The sequence below is a fragment of the Poecilia reticulata genome, linkage group LG12 (assembly GCF_000633615.1).
Source record: "Poecilia reticulata strain Guanapo linkage group LG12, Guppy_female_1.0+MT, whole genome shotgun sequence".
NCBI lineage: Eukaryota > Metazoa > Chordata > Actinopteri > Cyprinodontiformes > Poeciliidae > Poecilia > Poecilia reticulata.
This window is the reverse complement of record NC_024342.1, coordinates 6061752-6069725: the sequence shown is the minus strand read 5'-3', so window position 1 is coordinate 6069725 and position 7974 is coordinate 6061752.

Sequence of the window (7974 nt, the reverse complement as noted above, 5' to 3'; positions counted from 1 at the left end):
TATATATATACATTTCCAGCTTCACACTTCCCACCGCTAATGACTTTGAGAAACCAGAATCGGAGCCCGATGAGCTCTTGAAAATAAAAACATTTCTGAGCGTTGCCATGAGGCCGATGATGAGTCATAAAAGACCTACCCGGATAAACAACAACACAAAACTCAGTGTTGACTCAAAAGACCCCTTTAATCAATCGAGCTGATTTATGGAGCGTAGAACAACAAAGCCTGCAGATGCAGACTTTACTGTGCAGCACGCTGCGCTTATAGCTTACAAAAATAGGGGGGAAAAAAAAATCCATCTGATAGGTTTTTTCCACATAAAACACATTAATGACTGGAAATTACACCGAAATGCAAAAACAACCTAATCCTTCTTTTTATTCCTCTGGTGACATTAAGCAGAATGACTCATATGGGAGTTTGTCAGTTGAACATACATGTCCACTGTTAATTGGAGACAGGAAGCTGCTTAGTTCTGAAAGAACCATGTGTTTATGGAGACACGCCGACTACAGAATAATTAATACAGCTCCAGTGAAAGGAGTCCATTTTTTTTCCTCCCTCCACCCCCTTCCATCGAAAACGAAGCCACTTCCATATTTTTTTTTTTTTTTTAAACCGTCTTTGTCAGTGTCAGCGCTTTGGAGCCGCAGCACCCAGGAGACACGGAGACACACACGCACACGCACACACACACACACACACACACACACACACACACACACACACACACACACACACACACACACACACACACACACACTGACTGACACTGACATTTCAGACACCCTTGTTTATTTCAATTTTCCTCAGACTCTGTATGATTATAGGGTGTGGAGTCAATATTTATATTTATATTTACAAGAGAAGAGAAAGACAACAAAATCACCAAGAGTCATCGTCACAATATTTAAACCAAGACTTGAGTTGGCCAGTGTTTCAGCTGTTAGCATCTTATTTCATTATTTTCTTTGCAGTTTTCTGGTAGCTTTGGGTGCAATAACTTTACTGTAATTGCGAATTTCCCAGTGAATCTCGCTAAAGCAACACTGGCCCTGGTCAGTGTCATGCCAGTACCTGTTATTTCACTTTGTATTCCCAAACTGTCTGACTGATGCTCAGCCCGTGTCCTAACAGGCTCTATTTACTTTACACTCTGATGAAGAGCGTAACGGCGGAGCGTCTGTGTCTGCAAGGCTGACGGCGTCGCCCTGCAGCACCAGCAGCCGTTACCCATCTCCAATACCAGGTTTCTTCTCTTTTCTTTTTTTGTTACTCGACACTCGGTAGTGATGATGCCAAAACATAATATGTCTGCAAGTAGGAACCAACAAAACGACGGTGTTCTAAAACAAAGCACGCGACTTTAGACGCTGCACAGTGTTCTGACGCTTCCAAAAGCTCGTCCTTTCTAAATATTTACAAAGACTAATCTTTTACCTCATTTTGCAATGTTTCAGCCTACGGTGTCTTTTGCTGGGATTTTATAGTGTAATGAACTTCCACAGGAAGCCCTCATTGCAAAGTGGGGGGGGGAGAAAACAACAACTGTGGTTTAAAGGAAGGTGATGCAAAGACATTCACCATGTTCTACAAAATAAAAAGTCATCTTTTAAATCTCATCTTTTTTTTTTGTAATGAATGTCTCAGAAATTTGTTAGAGGAAATTACTGAAGAAACACGTGAAAGTGGACAGCAGACAGATCAGAAAGAAAAAAACTTGAGAAAATGTTCAAATCAGTGTCAGGCAACAAAATAGTGACCTGATCTAATGTCATGAAACACTAAGGGTCAAACAAAACCAAAACTGAACTTTTTTTCCCCTGCATGTAAACCAGAAGGTGCTGTGAAGGCAAAGCTTCACAAAGACCTGAGACGGCGACCTTTTGAGCGAAATTTCTCTGACCTAGTCAAAGTCAAGAATGAAATCCAATTGAAAAATTGTGGCAAGTCTTTGAAAACTTCTGCTTCTGTCTCTCTCCATCCAAACCGACTGAACTTTAGCTCTTTACGATGAAGAGCGCGTGCTGCTTTCTGTATCTCTTTGTCTGGTTGGAAAGAGCCGCGCTGACTAATTTTCACCTAAACATTTGTTTTCTGCGGCCTCTTCAGAAACCCGCCTAGCTCTCGTGTCAATAACTCTGTTTTCTTACGTTACTCATCTGAAGCGAACGTTGTGAGTCTGCATTTCAGATCTGGTTTTCTTTTGTTTGACAGAGCCGCACCGTGACACAACACAGACCCTGAAACCTTTTATTTGACTAAGATGTAAACTCTGGTCCTCCCGGACCACCCAGACGCCGAGCTAACTTCTAATCTAAATATTTCCGTAACCTTTCAGCCAGAAAAGTATCCACGTCTCTTACCTGTTGTCACATAACTCGTCTTTATGGCAGAAAAATACATCGGGGAAATGAGAAAATTGGGGGAAAAAAGACGCGATCCTATTATGTATTTTGACAAAAGACAATCCATATTTGAATGCGGCGTGATGTCAGTGTTTCACACTTGAACCCAGACTAGTGAATTTGTTTGAAGGAATTTCAATTATTTCGAAACACTTACGTTAAATCTCCATGCGCGTCCAAAAATCTGGACGTAAATCTGTCGTGCACTGAGAATATGTAGAGCGGTTTCCTGCTCTCACATGACGTATATTATGAAAAAACTCAATGTGATATGACATTTGAATGTTTTCCTGAAGACTGGGATTCTGCAAGAAATGAAAAGCTGAGACTGTATGTTTCTTTTTATACGAAAATGATTTTTTGTTTTTTTAAAGCTACACTTTCAAGTACCAAGTTGTCACTTTCCTGGTTCTGTTGACTTCATTGTCAAAATTGAACTAATTCAGTTTTAGTAACTCTTTTCCTTTCCTTTCCCATGCCCTTTAAAAAAAACACATTTATCTCCCCAAACTGCCGCCCACTGCCTGCCAGCATGAACTCCAGCCCTGAGACACACTGTCCCTGTCGCAGCCAGAGTTTTGGCCTTAGGCAGCACATGTTTGGATAAATGCATATATGTGGTTACTGTCTCTGATGACAGGCTAGCCATTAAACTACAGGCTTCTCCCATGTCAACTAAAATATGGGATATCAAATGATGCTCTTCAATATGTTTTACTTATTTATGGTTGGATCTTTTTTTCTCTCTCTCTTTTTAAAGAATGTTGTATCGGGATCAACACTCTGAGTAATGAGTTTTGTGAATGACTTACGACACCGTCCTTTTTGAACATGTCTGCTGCACGGTGTTATTTATTTTTTTTTGGTAACACATATTTCCTATTTAAAACGTCAAGTAGTGTTACTCTGGGAAATATCAGGGAAAGCACCTCAGCTGGTGTCATATAGCAAAACATCTGCATGTGGAGATGCTGACTAACAGACAAATGAGTCGACGTTGAGACTCAGGAGTACGGTGTGAGGGGTTCCTCACAGGTCAGCTTTAGGCCTGAAAGTGTTTTAAGATGTAAATCAATGAGCATCAAATGTATTGACAGTTGTTTTGTTGGACGATTGCGAGTGTTCGTTTTTTTGTTCTGGGATGGATTTGCAGCTGGTTTTGGAGGTGACCACAGACGAAAGACATGAAATAAATAAACATTTTGATACAAATGAACTTATCAAACTTGGATAAAACCAAATTTGTGTCATTTGAAAGATAAAGCAGAAATACAAAAGCAAAAATCTGCAACGATAATGTAAATCTTGAAAAAATACACAGAATAAAACTTTTTGGTGCAACGTTAGACCACTAAATCTGCTGTAAACCTATTTGTTAGTGCTAGAACGGCAAATTAAAAACGTAAGCCAATACAAAAGATGAAGTACATATTAAAAATGGACAGAAATGCTCAAAAAATAATATACGTAAGCCCTTTCACGTGTCTTTATTTGTTATTGGGATAAAACATAACATATTGATGAGTTTCTTGGTTCGGTTTTGCTTTTCTTTATTAGAAGCTGTTGCAATTCAGGCACGTCTCGTCTTGTGAAAGAAATAATGTCGTTCTGTTTTTTTCTTCAAATGAAACACAAAGTCATGAAAGACTTTGTGTTTTCAAAGACCAGTGTTCCCACTTTTGGGAACTGTGGTCCAATATTTCTGTTTGCTTTTCAGAAAAAGCTAATATGAGTTGCTGCTAGTTTCTGAGAGAAAACTAGCAGCAACTCTTGTTGATCTTGTTCAACTGTGGACAAGTTGAACAAGATCCTGTAGGATCTTGTTCAACTTGTCCACAGCATTCGTTTTAGTTATTCTGATTCCCGTCCAGGCTAAGATGTTTTAAATGTTCGCAGCATCCATATCCATTTCCCCGGAAGAATCGCTCTCAGTTTTACAAGTCACAAAACGACTTGTAACCGAAAAGAGCAACAGAAACAAACAAAAAAATAATAATTAGAGCAGCTTGTTTAGGTCTGTTTTTGATTAAAGCACTTACAAATCACGAGAAGCCCTGAAACATATACTGCCCCCTCTTTCTGTTCGGCTCTCGGATGTTGGGCGGTAATTTTCTTTCTCCGTGCTGTGAACAAAGGCTTCTCTGTGTTGACATGCATGCGGTGACATATCCGTCCCTGAGCAGCCATTTCTTCTTGAAAGGATGAGTGTCTGACAAGGAGAGTTCATGTTTCAAACAAAACTAAAATTACCGTCTGCGTTTGAGGTCCTGCTTCTTCAGCGCTGCTTTAGCTTCTCTCCTTCTGTACCCTCAGACTCTGTGGGATTACTCATTATCTGTCACACTGTGAACATACACTTGGAGGAACACACCAGCTATTATCTGATCATAAAACAACCAGTGTCGTCGAGCGCGTCTGAACAACACAGACGTGTTTTATTGCTGCAGGTTGAGCAGACTCTACTGCACTCTTCCTTCATCCGCCGCAATTAACCACTCAAATTAATGAGGACCAGACGAAAAATATTTCATATTATTTAGAGCTTCTGAAAACAAGTTGAGGAAAAAGAAAGCAGTTTATTCTCATTTTCTCCTTATATCCAGTTTATCAAATTAAAAGTTGTTTTTCTGTTGCGTTGCAAAGGGGATCCTCATAGACTCAGAACCTGCTTATCACAATAAAACATCTCTAGTGTGATAAAGACATGGATTGTGCTGGAAGCTAAACTGCTTGATAGAAAAGCGGGTTGCGTTGGTGAGAGCCGTGGCGAAGTGTCCAATGTTTAAACTCAAACGTGACAAACTACAACTTAGTTTGTCACGACTTAGTGTGTTGTAAGTTTATTGTGCGATTTGTTTAATTGAGTGAATAAACTGAGCTGAACAAGTGAGACGTGGATAGATTAGTTTGGACATTTGTGCCACTTTTATCATTAACAAGCTCAGGAGGGCTTCTAAACTCAGACCAAAGCTTCAGGAATACCTTCCAGCAAGTGGAAAATTTCCTTTTGAACTGGATGCTCTCATTTGATAGACATGCATTTCCGAAATGAAAATAACACAACCAAGACAACAAAAGAGCAGCTACATATATGTATATATATATATTGGCATATGCTGCCACCCCTGAAAAAAATCCCTTCACCCCTCTTGCCACCCCATAAATATTTTTCTAGATCCGCCCCTGCCTACAGCGCCCCCTACCGCTGGACTTAGCAGGTTTTCTGTAATTGATGCTAGAGGCAAAAACTGCAAAAAACATTGTCATTATGAGAAAGTTCTTCGGTATAAAACTAACATAACGAATTTAGGGATTAAACAGTAATGTAGAATGCACAACCGGTGAAGAGCTGCTGTGAATTACTGGAACAAAAAATGACATCATGTGCTGCTAAAATGTTTGTTCGTGCAATTGTCATGAAACCCCCCCACCCGCACCTCCCAAAAAAACTGGTTTTCAAAGCTATGAACCACATGTTGCAATCTGTCACTGGAAGCATTTCTCTGAGTGCTAAGCACCCGGTACACATGCAGACGATGACGCTCTGGTAAGTGTTTCTGTACCTGCGCAGAAGAACAAAAGGTTAAAGGTTCTTTTTTTTTTCCAGAAAATTTCCCATCAACAACTTTCTTTCTCGCTGACGGAGTAAAACTGACACGTGAGCAGTTTTGATTGCCAAAATAAAATGAAGAAAACAAAAAAATAAAAATAAAAGTCTGCCAAAAAAAGGAAATTCCTGGCAGCTCTTTATTACTGACTTCTCGCCCCCCACCCCTCCTCTCCCTCTGCCTGTTTCCAGGCTTTGGAGGCTGTTTAATACAAAGCTCAGCGCATTGTTCTGGCAGGGCAGCTTTGTGTATAATGACATCTGACAGCGGTGGAGACGAACTGAAGAGCACGTCTGTCTCTCTATAAGTATTTACAAAATCTAACTGGGGAACCGCATTCCATTTCTGGAAACGCCATCGAGAGCGAGTCGCCGTGAACAACCACATGAAATACATAGGAAAAAAAAGGAGTGGGGGTGCACTAGCCTCCCTAACCCCCTAAAATTGGAACAATTTGTAAATGGGTGGTGTAGAAGTGAAGAATGTAAATGAGAACTGGTCTAAGAGGTACAGTTACAGGGAGCGCTCCATTAGAGCCGCTGGCTCCACTCAATCTGGCTGTTGTTCTTGTTTGGCTGCCGTCCAACACTGGAGGGATTTGGGCTCCGCTGTGCTTTATAATCTCAGCCTTAAAAGTAAAATGTAAGTATGTTAAGGCCGGGTGTGTTCAGTTTTTTCTTCTTTCTCTCTTTCTTTCTGAATTATAGTGAAAGTCTCTCTCAAAAGTAGAGATTTGAGGCCACGGTTTTAACAGTGAGCAGAAACGCTCGACCGTTTCGACATTTAGGCCTTCTTGATGTTCAACTTTGATGTTTTAAATGAAGTCTGAAGTAACTTTGAATGGAATGCCAGCTGGATGAGGCAGAAAGGAGAGGAGAGGAGTGGGAGGGACGGGGGTTTGGACGGTAAGGTTAGTAAAACTCCTCAGCTCTTGTTTTGACTCCTCTCTAATCTCTCTAATTGGTATTTGGGGTCCAAAGACCCCTGAGAGCTGCCGGATCTTTTCAAGTAAAAGTTTGGAGATGTGACAGGGTCAGAAGAAAAAGGCTCTTGCGAATCACTGGATGGGTTTTGTTTCTTATGCTCCGTCCTGTTCCTGTGGGCCTCAGGACCCAAACCGGTCCAAGCAGGCTTCACCTACAGCGCCGCTAACCTGGGAGATTGTTCACACAGCATCCCTCAGTTGTTCTTTTCACAAATCCTCGGGGTTGGAGTTCTAACCGAGACGGAGGAAATACCCTTCAGCAAATCCTGGAGGCGCTTCTGCGTGTTTTTGCTTGTTCAAAATGGGCAGTAAAGGAAACAGTTGTAAAAAGACCCCACGAAACTAAAAAAAGCAAAAAAAAAAGAAGTAAAGTTTTCTTTTCACATAACTTGCCCTCAACTACTTAACCAACTTATGACAACTATAAGCTACTATCCATCTGTCTGTCTGTCCGTTTGTCTTTCTATGTATCTATAAAGCAGCTCAAGCTCAGCTCCATGTACCACCACCTGTGTCCACACTGTTGATTATTCACATCCTGACTGATACATTATAAAAGTAGATAAAAGTGTTTGACACTGTGCTAAACAGACCTGTACAGCCAAATATCACATATGGAGTTCCTCAAGGTTGTAACCTCGGGACCCTTATCATAATATCTTTCTGATTTCCCCCTTTTGAAAAAAATATTTCTGTTTGCTCTTGCCTACTCTTAAAATTTGTAATTTTTCATTGACAAATGAAAAATAAGAAAAATACTTCTTCTTTTTAAAACTTTTTCATAATCTGTTTGACATGTTTTTTCTTGTACGTTGTTTTGAATTGTCTCTGGCTGAAAGGTGCTATATAGATAAAGTTGCCTTGCCTCTAGTGCCCCTTCATCTAGATAGATAGATCTATCTATCTATCTATCTGTCTGTCTGTCTGTCTGTCTGTCTGTCTGTCTGTCTGTCTGTCTGTCTGCCTGCCT